Source organism: Anoplophora glabripennis, unplaced genomic scaffold, assembly GCF_000390285.2.
Source record: "Anoplophora glabripennis isolate ALB-LARVAE unplaced genomic scaffold, Agla_2.0 scaffold50, whole genome shotgun sequence".
NCBI classification, from domain to species: Eukaryota; Metazoa; Arthropoda; class Insecta; order Coleoptera; family Cerambycidae; genus Anoplophora; species Anoplophora glabripennis.
The window spans coordinates 161,571-179,094 of record NW_019416330.1 but is presented as its reverse complement, the minus strand read 5'-3'; the positions used below and the strand labels follow the sequence as shown (position 1 = coordinate 179,094).

General features: G+C 30.7%; 1 protein-coding gene across 2 annotated transcripts in view; it reads right to left on the bottom strand.

Moving 5' to 3' along the window:
- LOC108914439 (growth arrest-specific protein 1) overlaps positions 1-17,524 on the bottom strand; it is a 51,517-nt gene that overhangs the window by 16,085 nt on the left and 17,908 nt on the right. Inside the window, exon 1 of one of the 2 annotated variants that reach the window (XM_018720263.2) lies at positions 2,845-2,950. The exons of the other annotated variant lie outside the window; for it this stretch is intronic. The gene's annotated coding sequence lies outside the window, so the exon portion shown is untranslated. Of the gene's footprint in view, positions 1-2,844; positions 2,951-17,524 lie in introns of those variants that run through there. 2 annotated transcript variants of the gene reach the window in all.

Here is a 17,524-nt window from a genome sequence, read left to right as displayed (position 1 = left end):
TATGGCAAAAATATTTAAAAAAGTCTTCCTTCTTTGGAAGTATGTTATGAGAGCACCTAAAAATATTCGTAATTATATATTACATATAGTATATTATATATAACATACTGTTTTGGACTATAAGTAACTTTGAGGTAGAACCATTAACATATTTTCCTAAAAATATTCCTAATAACTTCTCTAGTTTTTGAACCTGCGAAATCGCCATAGTTAACCATGGTTTTGAATTATAAAGTGAATCAGAGGTTCTACGAGATATATCTAACAAAAACAAAGTTAAGTAATACTCTGAAATTATATAGGGTGATTCACAACTTATCCAAAAAAATTTGGGAATAGATGCAGCATGAGAAATGGAGTCAATATCGTAAAAAAAGTTTTGGTAAAATCCTTATAGTTTCTGAGAAAAAAATTATTGAAGTTCTAGTACATTTAACCACTACATAGTAGTCTCTAGCGTCATTCGCAATACGTGTGGAGAGCCACGTGACCTCAGCGACTCCGAATACTGAAATCCGGTTTTGCAATCGTCGTTGCGCTAGTGTTTACCTGTTATCTGTGGTGTTTACAATAGTTTTTTAGTAGTTAGTGTGAAAAATGGTTTGCGTATATAGCAACTCGGAGTTGATGGATATCGTTTTAATTTATGGTAAAGCAAGACATTTGTATTATGGTGAAGCATTTGTGTTATGGTGAAGCAAGACAACATTTGTGTTAGTTCGTAGAAACTGATTAAGACGGATCCAAATGTGTTTACACGTTGGTGGATAAAATTTTGAACAATTGTTGTGACATCGGGTATGTCCAAATGATTTTATTATTTAAAAACACAAATTAATTTTATTAATTAATAAAGACAAAACCAGGTGAATTTGCCGATATAAAATAGGTGCTACACAATTTTATTTATTTCTTTTCTTGCGAAAGTTTTTGTCCGTTTTTATCACACCGCCATGCCGGTCGCATTGTGCGAGGTCAGGTAGTGGACCAGTTTCCAGTGCCGTGCAGAAGTGTATTTTTAAATCATTTTCGAACTGCCCTTTTTGATTTTTCTTTACAAAATTGTATTTGTAAGGGTCCCCTGTACATCCAGAATTTTTTTTTGGATAAGTTCTGTATAGGTAAGGTATACTTTTTTTTCTATTATTGGGATGTATCTTACAACTTAAAATTGATTTTTTTACAGATTACAAAATACCCAGATAGATAGAAATAAAAATAGAGATCACTGTATGAATTTGTTATTACATATTAATATTTCATTGAATATTTGAACTGGAATTTAGTCTACTATAGTCGTGATTGATATCTAGACTTTATTATCGAGAATTATTAAATATTTTGAGATTATAATTATGTAAGGGTGGATCTAAGATAGTCGATATATATTCTAAAATAAATCTGTATTATGAATATACAGGATGAGTCGAGGAAATAGTACCAAACTCCAGGAATAGATCCAGCCCCGTGCACAGTAATCTAGTGGTGTGAGGTCTGGAGATCTTGGAGGCCAACTAATAGGACCACCGAGGCCAACTAATAGAATCACCGAGGCCAATCCAACGTCCTGGAAGCCTTCGTGTTTATAGGAATATCATCTAATAGTACTTGTAATTCACTTTGTAAAAAAATAAGTAATGGTCTCTTGTGTGTCGATTCTGCAAAATGCAAGGGCCAAACAAAAAGCTATCGATCATGCCACACCACACGTTTACCGAAAACCTATGCTGAAAATTACTTTCGACTGTTGCCTGAGGATTTTCGTCACAATACATGAGAGTTCCGAGTATTAGTTATGCCATCATGGGTAAGAGTTGCTTCATCTGTAAAAATATGGATCAGGATATATGTGATATAGAAACCGTTGACGATATTCTTCAGCAGCAGCATTAGCATTCTCATTACAAAAACCATAAACAAACACCATATTTGCATACTCTAAATTTGAATAAGTTATTGGAATTTTGTAACACTGATCGTACAAACGTGTAATCAAATGTTAAACTATCGCAACGTAAAATAAGACAGATAAATATCCTATTTTAGAACTTGGAACATGACATACTCTTATTTCAACTTTTTAAAATTTGTAATTACACTATAACTTGAAATCAAATAAAAATGTTTTGAGTTTTTTCTTATTATTTTGTCGTGTATAATCAATTCCTGGAGTTTGGTGCGATCCTTCCGACTCACCCTGTATAGTTACTTCTGAGTTGACATTCAATTAAATCAATGTTCAAAAGTTCATAACACTTCCTATGATTATAATTGTTAATTAATTAATTAACTGATTGAGTAACTAATCATTCAATTTTACCTTTTAAAATTATACGAATTCTACTTTTAATTATTATCAATTAACAATAAGTTCAAATTAACTTGAGTAAAACTGTAATGATTGCGATAAAAGAAAATGTGAGTGTTAGACTCACCTAACATAAGGTAAAATGCTTTAGACGTCATCAGTTTAAAACAATATTTTGGGCAAAAATAAATATTCCTAAAAATAAGTTTTAAAATTAAAATCGAAGTATGCTTTTTAAAAATGCTAAATGTAATAAAATATCAATCAAGCATATTAGTTACATATTAAAAAATACTTTTCTTGAATTTTACTTTTGATTTTAACTCTTAAGCCAGTTTTTTTCAAATGTCGGTCAATTAATACTTTATCATTTTCGTCAGAGGATACTTGAACTTTGAACTTGACCTACTTATTTCCAAAGGTCGCCAATAAAAAAACCATATCGGAGAAACATTTCTTTGGATGTTTGCAATTTAGCCATATTTTAAATTACATAAATATAAATGTAACAAGAAACAGTAATTATTTATACAGACCTGAATCAACACCTGATCTGCTAATCGCAACTAAAATCAAACAAAGTTTTCGCCCGCGCGTGAAGATAAAGTTAAAGTCACTAATTTGCTTGCTACAAACTCGAGCTCGTTAGAAATATTCCATTTCTGCCAGTATCGCTAAAATTTCGATTAGATGTTTTTTAGCCATGTAGGTATACGTGACATATTTCATGTACTGTGTTAGTACTTAGAATGAAATATATTGGATGTTACTTGCATTATTTTATCTATTATGGATGCAGTGAAAAATTATACCTCAGCAAACTACACTGACCTGTTATGCGGTAAGCAATTCTGGGTAGTTTCATAGTTATTGGATACTCTGAAGGAAAAAATAGTTAATGTGAAACATAATGGTTTTATCCAAGGTTATTTTATATTTGCAGGCCAAAGCTTCTTAACGCAAGCCTCTAATTTAGATAATTTTGAAATAAAAATATATGATAAGTAAAAAACAATTTGTTCGTTTGATAAATAAGGTGTCAATATTTAAAGCCACCAAAATTGTTAAAAATTATACAGGGTGCTCCGTTATGATTAGGCTATAACGTAACTATAGATTCTACGCATAAAAATAATGAGATTTAGCCAAATATGCCTTAACAAAATATTGCCCGCTTAAGAGATACAGGGTGTTAAAAATTGATTTTAGATTTATTATTTATTTCATAAATGTTACAGTTTTAGAGAAAATAACTTGAAAACTCGGAATGGTGGGATTTTGATGGTGGGAAATCCGAATCTGAACTCAGGTATCACGTTACCAATAGAGGGCGCTAGTTATGCATTTATGAATAAAAATTGTTCATCGTAATTTTTTATGCGACCCTCTATCGCAATTTTGAATAAAACATCTGATTAACTGATTCTTTTTAAAGGAAAAAGGTATACTGGTTTGATATCGGTAAACTTTACCAGTTTCGAGATTCTGACCACAGCTGACATGATTTCTTTCCTAACCCAAGTAGGTTTTGCCTATTATGATTATTTAACAGACATTTATTTTATACAATCAACAACACATTTACAACAATAAAACAGTATTATCAATAATAACAACTATTTTAATAAGTGCGCAAAATGTCCACCATCCACTTCAATACATTTTGTTATTTCCCTATTTAATATCTCCTTTAAAAGATCAGACATTTTTTGTAAAGTCAGAAAGTTCGCTTGCATTTTTTTATTGAAAATTGCAATAGATACAATGAGAAATTGAAAAATTTAGAAATGAATAACTAGCGCCCTCTATTAGTAACCTGGTAACTGAGTTCAGATTCGGATTTCCCACCATCAAAAACCCACCATTCCGAGAGTTCAAGTTATTTTCGTTAAAACTGTAAAATTTATTAAATAATAATAAATTTTTGTTAAAGAAAATAACTTAGGGGATGCTTATTTTAACCCCTTCAAAGTAGCAGAAATTTTCGAAAAATTGTTGAGAAATTGCATATTATGCATTAATAGAAAATTTGTGTAAAATTTGACTATTTAGTCCAACCAAATTACACTTGGAGGAAAAAAAATGTTACCCAGACTTTTATAAGTGGAAATGGTAAAAGGGCTTATAATAAACCTAAAAAAAATTAATGCGTCAGCAGGGGCGGCGCACAGTGGGAAATATTGGAAAAAATACTCGCCACTCGCCAATTTTCATCGTCCCGTCGTGATTTTTTTTTTTAATAATCTCGTAATCTGAATTTTCATATTCCGGTGAGGTTTTTTCGAAAAACCCTTTTTTTAATGCTTAGGGAGCGCTCCTTATGACCCTTGATGATATATCTGATGTTTTTTCTTCAAAAACCTAACTCCAAATATATCATCAAGGGTCATAATAATCAATTTTATTAATACTTTTTAAACATTTTTTTCTACAACTGAACATCGAGTATTTAAAAATTTTTTCCTCGACATTGAGGTTGGGGCGCTCCCTAGTCATTAAAAAAAAGGGTTTTTCGAAAAAACCTCACCGGAATATGAAAATTTAGATTACCATGAGATTAAAAAAAAATCACGACGAGACGATAAAAATTGGCGAGTGGCGAGAATTTTTTCCAATATTTCCCACTTTGCGGCGGAGGGTTTTTTTGGGGGGTTGAACAGTTATGAAAAATTGTATCATTGAGATTTCTGGCGAAAGTTGACGTCAAACAAAAAAGTATTTTACTATTGTAAAAAAGGTTTTTAGCTATCATTAACAATTTTTCCTGAGTACGGCTTTGAACGCAGCAATGAATTTTTCAGTAATTGTTGATAATTTGTTTAAATTTAAAAAAAAATCAAAAACTGATTACACCATTCAATTGTACGGAAAAAATACAAAAAAAACTGTCTCATTGTTTGACCCAAAACTATTTTTGTACAGTATTGCTAGAAACATTAGTCGAATAGTGAACAAATAAAATAAATAATAATTTTTTTTCCGTATGAACGATTGGTGTACTTATTTTTTTTTAAGTTTGATGAATTCATAGATATACTGTGTGTCCAAGATAAGGATGAGATAGCATTAGGATCTAGGAAACGGTAAGAGATACAGGGTGGATCAGATTAGAAAAAAGTTGTGTTTTTTTATACCTAAGAATATGCTGTTTAAAAAGTTTTAAAATTCCGGAGATAACTGGAAAAACTGGAAATTTTGCAAAATTGTTTAATTTTTTCTGACTTTATTTGAAAACGAATTTTAAAATAAATTACATATTTACAATGCCACTTTTTTCGCTCTATACAATGGCGTAACATTTTAGCAATCCGACGTTTCGTCTTCGAGGGACGATGATCAGGTTAATTTTTTTAAATACGTCGCTGCTACTTTTATGACAAAATCTAAAGTCATTTTTAATTCTGAATCAGAGGATATTACTATTGTAATCGGTTAAAAAGTTTTTAGCTTGTTTAAGCTATTTAAAATTTTTCCCGAGTACGGATAATAATACAGATCATAACAGTATAAAAGTTAATACCGCACAAAATATCCAACGATTTTTTACTACTATTAGCAATACTAATTAGAAATAATAAAATATTTCATAAATTCGTATTATTTTTTTTATTAGGTACAACTTTTTAAATTATGGATTAAAAATAATTGTTGAATATTTTGTGCTGTATTGACTTTTATTCTCTCCCCTCTCTCTCTCTCCTCCAATAGATACTGGTATTTTGAAAGAGTTCAGAGCCGTACTCAGGAAAAATTGTTAATGATAGCTAAAAACTTTTTTACATTAATCATCTAATACAGAATTAAAAATGACTAGATTTTTGTCATAAAAATAGTAGCGATATATTTAAAAAAATTAATCCGATGATGGCCCCTTGAAGACGAAACGTCGGATTGCAAAAATGTTGTCGCCATTGGATAGAGCGAAAAAAGTGGCAATGTAAATATGCAATTTATTTAAAATTTGTTTTCAAATAAAGCCAGAAAAAAAATAAAACGATTTTGGAAAATTTCGGGTTTTCGGATTTCGCGTCAACAGTAGACTTTGTAGTGAATACTTTCTATTGCTGAAATCTGAAATCATTCAGAGATAATTTATCATTTGTGCATCTGTAATTCGACTTAGATGTTTATAGCAATACTGTAAAAAAATAAAGTTTTGGGTCAAACAATGAGACAGTTTTTTTTAATTTTTTCCGTAGAATTGAATGGTGTAATCAGTTTTTGAATGTTTTTTAATTTAAACAAATTATCAACAATAACTGAAAAATTCATTGTTGCAAGTCATTTTTTACTTTTTTGCATTTTTGAGCATGTTTTTGAACTGTGTTGCAAATTTTTTTATTTCACCAAAAAGTATATGTCAAAACGAAAAAAATGATTGCCGGCAGAATTCTGTACGATGATTTTTTTAAGTAGAATTTTTCTTTGAAAAAAAAGTGTTTCAGGCCGAAAAAATGAATATCTCGGTAACTTCTTGATTTTTTTATCTAAAAAAATTTGAGATTATTTAAGACAGAGAAAGGTATCATACTTTCATTAAGTTTCGTCAAAATTAAATTATTTTTGCGGAAATGAGAAATAAAAAACGAAAAATCAGAAAAAAACCTGGTTTTCGCATTTTTCTCGGAAATTTTGAGGTTATGTTAAAAAATGACCTGTACAAAAGTTGTAGATTTTTGCATGATCTATAATTTTTGTATTAGATACTTTTTGTCTGAAGTCAACTTTCGCCAGAAATCCCAATGATACAATTTTTCATAACTTTTCAATCCCCTAAATCAACCCTCCGCCGCCCCTGCTCACGCATTTATTTTTTTTTTCGTTTATTATAAGCCCCTTTACCATTTCCACTTATAAAAGTCCAGGTAACAATTTTCTTTTTTTTTCCCTCTAAATGAGTTATTTTGATGGGTCTATATTATACCTTTTTTGGTTTTCAAAAAAACAGCCGCTGTTCCAAACTTTGCGTGGCTGTATCTCCTACGGGGCGAACATTTTACTAAGGTCATTTTTATACAAAACGTGTTCTTTTCAGCTGTAGATTCACCGGTACCATTTGCGCTACTTCTTTGGAAAACACCCTGTATGTATTTCATAACTAATAATATTGTGGAGAACAACTACTCTGTGGGCTACTTGTCCCATCCAGCAATGAATTACACCCGCAATATCTAGTAAAAAACTGAGCTGGATACAGACCGCATTCGATCTTATTAGTTCGCATCAGTATCCCATAGGCGAGACAACCGAGGAACGATTTAACCAGTTGAATGTCTGTCTATCGATATGTTTTGAGTGTGGGTAAAATATTATAATGCAAAGTATATTTATACAAGGTGTCCGAAAAAAAAGCCGAACTCCCTAATAACTTTTCAGCATTTAGTCCTACTGAGAAGAGTTTCAGTTAAAATTTCTAGAATATCAAAAAACCAATGGTATGCTTGGATTTGACGCTAGTTTCAAGGTCAAACAAAGGTCACCTTGAAAATATTAAATGGAACACTCTATTTTTATGCCAGCAATCGATATTTTCAATCTGGACTCAAAGAATTCTTGCAGGTGATTTCAAGGTGAAACTCATTTTTGCAAAATATAATGGATATAAAAGTATTAGAATTTAATAGACGTTTTTGACTTAAACTATTAGTATGATCTTGATAACATTTTAAAATGTAACACAGTTTCTAAAATAAAATAATTAAATTCTGCAGGCTGATATCTAATCAATTCTTAAGTCAAATCCAAGGTCACCATTTGATGTGTCATTCAAATGCCTACAAATTTAGTTTGAATTTTTTGTGTCGGGTAATGTAGAGAAAACAGGGGTTGGCATATTACATGCCGGAAAAGTTTTGCGACACCATATTTGAACGTAACATTTGACGCTCTATCGATTGCTAAAGTAAACAATGGGGTGTTTCATTTAATATTTCCATGTTGACCTTAGCTTGACCTTGAAAATGAAGGTCAAGATCACCTTCAAATTTGTTTCTTGATTTTCTGCAACATTTATCTAAAACTTTTTCGACAGGAGTGCAAAATTTAAATCGGGGATTTCCGGTGTTCTTGGGGATTATAACTTAATAGCAGAAGTTTTTCAAAAGACGATTACTTGAATGCATACTGTCATTTATCAAAATTAACTTATTGTTAGTTTCGTTAATAGACGTACATACTTTCATCTTCAAAACATTTAAAACTTTAAACAGTCGATTAATATTTCAGTAATAGCTGAACAATCGAAAGCTGAAAAAATTTTGAAGTAAACATTGACCTTGACTGACTTTTCAATTATAAATACAGGGTATCCCACTGGGAACTGCGTCGATCGATATCTGGGAAAGTACTGCTACAAAAAATTTTAAAATTTGGCAACGTGGCAATGTCCCTGAAGCGAACACAACTAAAATATCTAGAATTCTCCAGCACTTCCGATTATACCGGAAGTCGACACCAACTTCGTTATTTTAAATGGGACACTCTTTATATTATTGCATTTTTGGATTCTACGTAAAATTTGAGGGTCACTTTATTAAATATTTCCTATATCTAGGAGTTATAGATTTTGTTATATTAATTTTTAAAGAAAAAATTTGACAGATACAAGGGTTCGCGGATATGCTAGTAACTCTTTTCAGGAGCGTGACATCCAGCGGATTTTTGGTACTTGTAAAGGGCATAGGTAACACTACATTATGGTATACCAACAAATTAAAACATTTAATATTAGCCGTTACATTTTGATAACTTTAAACAGCTTCAACTTTGTTAACTTAAATGGAACGCCCTGTATTTTTTTACTCTATCATATGCACATTGAAATTTCCTTTCAATCCATATAATCATTGTTATGGTTGCCGTTACTACTTTTAGAGATATTTGCAATTTTTTCTATTCACACCTGCTATCAAATTGACCATGGCCATCAGAAACACTCCAAAAACAATTGAAATAAGATGACATTTGTCAAGTTAGTCGTCAAATTATTGTTGAGATTGAATAGTTTTTGCCGAAAATTTAAATAAAAATGCCTGAGGATCGTTTAAATTATACTAATGAGGATTATTTTAATTTGTTTATTATTTATGCAAAATGTGACAAAGTAATTTCAAGAACATGTAGAGAATCTGCTGCTTTTCTCCATAAATAACAAACAAATTAAAATAATCCTCATAAGTATAATTTAAACGATCCCCAGTCATTTTTATTTAAATTTTCAGGAAAAACTATTACAGACATAACAATAATTTGACAACAATTGTTTTGGAGTGTTTCTGGTCATGACCAATTTGGCAACAGGTATGATACGAGAAAAACTGTCCAAAAAATAGAAAATTGTAAATATCTCTAAAAGTAGTAACGGCAACCCTAACAATGATTATATGGCTTGAAAGGAAATTTCCATTTGCATACGATAGAGTAAAAAAAATACAGGGTGTTCCATTTAAGTTAACAAAGTATAGTTTTTTTTGAAGTTATCAAACAGCAAAAAAGAAACACCTAGTATTAAATGTTTTAACTTGTTGGTATACCATAACGTAGTGGTACCTATGCCCTTTACAGGTATCAAAAATCCACTTGACATCATGGTCCTGAAAAGAGTTACTAGCATCTCCGCGGACCCTTGCATCTGTCAATTTTTTTCTTTAAATATTAATATCTCAAAATCTATAACTCCTAGGTATAGGGAATATTTAATAAAGGGACCCTCAAATTTCACGTAGAATCCGAAAATGCAATAATATATAGGGTGTTCCATTTAATATAACGAAGTTGGTGTCGACTTCCGGTATAACCGGAAGCTCTGGAGAGTTCAAGATATTTTAGTTATGTTCGCCCAACATAGCCATGTTGCCAACTTTTCAAATTTTTCAGAGCGGCACTTTCCTAGATATCGATCGGCGCAGTTCCCGGTGGGACAGCCTGTATAGTACCTACTTATAAATGCATCTGTACCTAGTAGTTTAATGCACATGAAATATTGGAACACCTTGTAAAATAACATTTTAGTTTTTTAATCGCACTGGTAATATTTAACTTATTTAACCAGCCAAGAACATAATTCCATTTCTAAACAAAGTAAAATCTCAATGTCAGGATAAATTATATTTAATATGGACAAAGACAAAGTGTACTATAGGCTATATGTAAACAATATATACTACAGTGCAAATGATAAAAAAATACCCACGTGTAGATATTATTGTTAAAAATAGTTTACACTGACACAGTTCCGTAGCCTCAGACAAATTAAATTTCAAAATGAATAACATCTACCTCATACTAAGGTTGTTAAAGGATTATATTGAATAAATCAGGATTAACTTAATCTATTTCCTAGGATTATAACGGTTTTATGATACCTATATTAGCGGATAAAGCAACAGATTTATTTATTATACTGTCAACTCTTTCAAACACTAAATATGTTATATACCAGTTCAGTTAAATTTAAGTATATATTTTTACAATAAATTTACAAACAATAATTATATAATTAAAAATCGAGACTGTGATCTATGATTCAGTAAACATACAGGAATCACCTTATTATCTCAAATAGCAATTATATCTTCTAAAGATAGCAATGTATACGTCAGTATCAGATTATGTAGTCCATAGATCACATTACTTGAAACTGATGTGGCCTGTATCGGAAGAAACACTAGATAATATGCTTTAATAATTTATTTGATAACAACTGTCTTTGACACACATATACATTAATAATTCGGTATAAAAATATGTAAAGAAAAGCACGTATTAACAAATAAATCTATAGTAAACAATGTATTATTTACAAACAACTTCGTTACAACATTTATCGCATGTTTATTGAATTTTAATCGATTCCTAATAGCAACACAGTTACAAGTCTGCTAGTCTGTAGATAATCAGTTGATTAAATATGTTTTGCTTCTGTATTTTTGTATTTCATTTAATTTCAAATTTAAAATATCTCACTCCTTCGTTGAGTGCTGTTCATATATCGGGTGAAAAGATTATATTAAGATTTTAGCACTTTATCAAAAAGGTTCTTCCGCCTAAATACTTACACTGACAAAAATCCCGCTATTTGTTACCGCAGAAATCATTGCTATTTTTTAATTGTTAATAAATTTTTTTTATATGTATACCTACATTCTTACACTAAAAAAAAATCTTAGAGACTCTCGTAGAGTTTAATGTTATCGTTAACACCAGTCATATATGTTTGATAGCCATGAAAAGCAATTATTTTTTCTAATATCCATATTAACTTTCCATTTTAAACAAATCTTCGTCTAATGAACGCCAATCTGATGTTTTTGAAAAAATCAGAAGCCATCTTACATGAAGATGGGGGTGTTCACATAAAGGAACGTAGGAACTATTAATAGAGGTGTTTCTTCATTTTTTTACATTAAATTTGTAATTTTGATAGGATACATTTATTACTTTATTACTGATAAACATAATGTCAATGGTTTTTTACTAATTTAATCTTAAGAGGGCTCATAATTAAGGAAATGCTTGTAAAAATCGTTTTGTTTCGTCTATTACAAAACCTTGTGCGTATTGATTTTGCCATATTTTCTAAAAACTAAATGAAGAAATTATATCTAAAACGTTAAAAAAATTAGATGGTTTACCAGATGACACTCGGAAGAGTCGATTTGACGATTCTTTAAGCCAACTTGTTTATAATGGAACAGAAAAAATTTGTAGATTCTGCTAGGGAATTATACAAGATGAATTTGAACCACAAATATTGTTCAACAAAATTAACTTTAGTCTAAAAAATATTCTGAAGTGCTCACATTTTTGTCGAATACCTTGTACTCATTAAAATAACTAACGAGATGATTATGAAGTAAAGAAATATATAAGTACTGTATTCGAATGTTCCATGAATTATTATCTTTGTTTTCCTTTTATTGTGCTTTTCTTTATTTATTAACTTAAATAACGTTTCGACTTTTGTTTTAGTAACGACATTTAGAAATTAAAACATAATATTGTCTTAAAGTTTTCGCAAACCATTGTTAGAAAATGTTGCTACATTGTTAGTTTCTCTGGATTCTAACAATAAGTCAGTCCTGGAAATAAAACAAATTTAGGATAATATCGGCGTTTCATTATTTTTCAAGATTTTCAACACACTAATTAAAATAAATTAACCAAAGGACATATTGACTTTTAGTAAAAAAAATCATACACTATGAAACCTTAATCACGCAGCAATAACATTTTTAGTTGGTGAATGGGACACTTCAGGTACATACTATAACTAATTATGGTTTTTTCTTGTCGACCTTAAATTAAAAATTAGAAGATAGTAAGATTTTTTTCAAAACAGTCTGCATTTGCTTATTATTTACTATTAGACAGTGAAATCTACACAAAGTTTTACAGTATAGAATAAAGATAATACAATTTTTAAGAGATTTTATGAATCCACGCACTTTAAATGACCCTGAAATAAAATAGTTAAAATGTGACAATGCTATTTTCCCTAAAATGCACTTAGTTCCCAAAATTCATAAAACCCTTTTGAAATCCATTCTTGGTTCAAAAAATTAATATATTGTAAAAAAATTAATTTGTGCTAGTACACATATCATATATAATAGAAATTCTAATAGATTATATACTGATTTCTAAGATTATCTATTATCTTATTTACAAATATTCGTATGGATTTAGTGTTTATTTTAGTAAATGAGTAATGAGGGAGCTTTGTAAATTCAAATTACATGCATTTTTAGAATTATCTCAGGTCATTCTTGTTAACAGTCATTTATTTATTTAATTTAATAATCATTTTTATAAACAAACTTGTTGTCTCTTGGTGTGGGCAAAAAATTACTAGAGAACTAACTAAATGTGACAGTTATTAATTAATTTGACGGATAAATTTATTATTTTGTCGGACTTGCTCAATTGTTTTTCAGAGATCACTTTGAAAACGCTGATTCGTACAGAAAAATTGAAAGAGAGCTTTTTTCTTCCACACTGAATGAAGAATCCAAAACTGATTTTTATTTTAAGAAAAAGCAGTGGCGCATCAATTTTTTCTTCAGAAATATAATTTGCTAGTACGGACGCCACTGGCAAAACTAAAAATAATATTTCTCATCGCAAAACGTGCTCCCTCGATGGTAGCTAACGCCTACAAAATTTAATTGAAATATCTTTAGCCGTTTGGCAACAATTAATAAATTAGATTTTTTTCAACTTGAATCATGAACACCTTGATTTCCTTAACGAAGCATTTCTCGAATATAGTTTATGCAGCAAACTCATATTATTTTTTGAATCTCTATCGGTCTCTGAAGTTTCTGCTTTGGAAACTGGACCACTCTGTATATTTACAACATTTTAAATTTAATGAAACAAAAATTATTGTCAAATAAAAGAACTATAGATACCAAATTTTGAAACAAATGATTAAGATAAAAAGTACAAAAATATAAACAAAAAAATATATAATCAAAATGTATCCTATTATAATCACATAGACAAAATTTAAAAAATATCAAATAATAAGTATTAAAATTTCAAATGGTGGTATTTATATCTTATCTGTAACATCCCCACTGTGCACTTATTTTTTAACTAGTATATTTGCTGGCCGAGGGTTCTGGTTTTTAACAACTTGCAGCATATGGTGTCGCTGGGAGGAAATGTGAAAATCGAAACTTAAGCCCTGTAACCGTACTCTGAATAGTCATTATGAAACTTCTGAAAAGAACTATTCATAAATTTGACAGATGGGATAAATTTAGACGTTGTACATGTGGCATGTATAAGGGTAACGGGACAGATTTACAGCTCCGCTCCAGAAAAAGATATATTGCTACAAAGTTATCTCAATGACCCCAGTTAATATAAATACGATAAATTACAGTATTTCTTATTTTCTTTGTACAATATCTACATCAACCATCATTGCTGTCTATTAGGTAATCATGTATTTATATCTATTTTACTAAATCAAAAATTAACCCAGCAGTATATGATTTTTGAGCAGGACAGTGTATTATTATTCTGTAAGTCAGTAATACTTAAAGGAGGCTCAGGTATATTGATGTAAATTAAAAATTAGTTGTAGGTACAATACAACGTTTCTAAATGAGAAAAACATAGGTATATCCTTTAAATGTTCTTCGTTTTATTTGTATGCTGTGTATTAAATAAATGTTTCATATTTTACTTTTCTTTGTCATTTCCACAATATCAATGATGAATAGTCTTCTATTGTTTTTGAACAATGGTTCAGGAATTATTTGAATGTTGTTATTACCACTACAAAGGAATTGTAGTGTTCATAAAGTACTGTTTTTTTCTTCGGCCATATCCTGTAGGATATTTCCAAGTACTTAAACATCATTAAAAATTATGGTGCGTTGTTTCATAGGTATTGAGTTCTTTTCAGTAAAGTTTATCATTTTTTCGTATCGGAATACAAATATGTAAGTAGGTAATTACAATAATTGCATATCGTTAACGTAAATCAACAAAATATTATAGGACTATGTCTGGATATATTTTAATTTCTCCATTAACATTAGAAAATTATGTAATAAACGAAATAGCAGCACATTTTTTCCTAAAATGGTTTGTAATGGCATTTTGCAAACATTTCTAATATCCACACAGCTTTTCTTAAATCTTAAAGACGTAATTTCTTCATAGTACACATTCATGGGAATTTGATGCTATGGTCGGTTTTTAGACTGCGGATTTAGCATAAGCAATACAGAAAATCTATATACAGGCGACCTTGCGACGAAATGAAGATGCATTTTCTGTTCGGAAAAATCAAATAGTTGATCGAAGGGTAAGAAACAATGTTAATACAGCTAGACTGTTACAGTATTTCGAACAAAATCCACGAAATTATATACGGCAGGCTAGCCGGGACATGAATTTGAATAAATGAACCGTTCAACGAATTTTAAAGACCAATGGGTATCATGACTACAAAATTCACAATTTGGAGTATTTGCCAGAACGTCACATTGAACACAGACTTTTATAACTCAAATTGTAGTAAATGTAGAAACTGTTAATCAGAACCTGTTTCGGCACGTTCTTTAGACAGACGAAAGTCGGTTTGTCAGTAATGGTTTGCCACTGAAAATCCCCACATTGTAAATCCAGTCCAAAACTAAGGCCATTTTGAAGTACCTAAATGTATGGTGCGGTTTCATCGGTGCTCATTTAATTGCGCCTTATTTTTATGAACATACATTGATCAGCGTGAGTTACCTAAATTTCCTACAAGAAGAACTCCCTGCACTTCTGGAGAATATGCCTTTGCAGCTAAGGAGAAACCTATGGTTTCAGCACGACGGGGCTCCACCCCACAAAGCCAGAATTGTGCAGCAATATTTAGATAACACTTTCCCAGAAAAATGGATTGGGCTTAATGGACCTATTCAGTGGACCGAAAGGTCACCAGATCTAACACCCCTCGATTTTTTTATTAGGGGTTTTAAAAAAATAAGGTTTACAAAACACCTTCGCGAGATATTAATCATTCGAAAGAAAAAATCACAAATGCTTGTAATGAGTTAAACGGCGAAATATCAATAAACGCAGCCCACAAAGAAGCAATCGAAGATTGGATATGTGTCTTGAAATGAGAGGTCATATAGAAAATATATTGTAATATGTTTGTAGTATGAAAGTTTAGTTATTGTTATCATCACCTTTTGCTTTAACTGTATTAAAGAATTATGGAGTTTAATCCTTTTATTTATTTATTGACATTTATGCACTTTAAATAACGAACATTCAATTATTTTCCAACGACTACTTTTTAACAGAAAAAGAATTGGGAATGTTTCTGGAAGAAACATAATTTATGACGTCGTTAGTCGTTTCAGTCAAATCCCAAAGATAATACTTTCGATTGAAAATGGAGCTTACCTCATCCCTTTTTACCCCACGTCTCCCAAATTTAATTTAAATTTTTTATATCCTCTGGTACAGAACTTTTTTTGTGAGGCTGTGCTATCCAGTGGCGTCGGAATTTTTCAACAATACAAATATTTGACATTAGGAATCATCTTCTAAAGATTTGGATAGACTGTTTCAAATAAAAAGTTTTGTGTCTCTTCAGTGTTTGTACATAATTTTCATGGTTGTAAGTCCAAACACCAATGAAAGTGTTTCTTATCATGTTACAGCATTGTCAATAGAGGAGTATTTGTGGTAGTCGCAACCATTAGAATGAATGGTTGTCAGATGACTTTATGTTTCTGTCATGGTTACTTTCTATTTGACCTGATGAGCATTTTTCCTCTACTAGCTTCCGAACGTTCATTCAAAAATGATATCATATGCGAGTAAACTTGATCCCTACATAAAAGTCAAGTTGGTCTAGAAGTAAAAATAAAAACCGTTCCAGTTCGACATTTTATGGTTTTGTTGAAAACGCGCTGCCCTCATAAAATTGGAGTAATAAAATCCGTAGTCTAAATTTTCAACGGCAAAAAAGGAAGGCATTAAAATTGTATCTTACGGCCCAACCCAACATATGCTGTCTCCTCAAATATTCCTGTTATTTTTGTATTTCGTTGTGCTTAAATATTAAGTGTGAGCTTCACAAACATTTATTCAACGAACACCAAATTGGGTCAACCGCATTTTTTAACATATCATTGAAAGTTTACTTTACTGCTTTGATATTTAAGCAAAATACGATTTATCGATTATAACGAAAATGAGTCTAAATGGTGGTTACCAGCGTTTCTTTGTTGGTACTTTCCTTCCAAGGGCATAATTAAATGCATCTACAGCTCAGCCACTAGAATGTGTCTTCTAAGTAAAATTCAATCATTAATACGTCACGTCTATAATGCTGGAACCCCTATATTCGAATTAAAGCCGCTCGGGAATGCGCTCTTTTTGTATTAAATAGAGCTTATTTTTATAGTAATTTAAAAGAAAAGAGAAATCACCTACGCTTCTTTGTTCCCAAGATAGCTATTTTTTTATAGCGTTAATTGTTAATTGACCATATATCGGACCGGGATTTTAGAGACAATTAAAGAAACTTTTATTTTCAGAAAATTTTACATGAATAGTTCATGTAATGAACGCGCTAGCAGTAAAAAAAGTTAACAGTAATGAACGACCTGCACAGAGGAGGAGCGCCAGGCCCGCGTATGCGTGTAAACGTCGCTCTCGTCACGCGCGAGATTTTTGACTTGAACGTTTAAAATT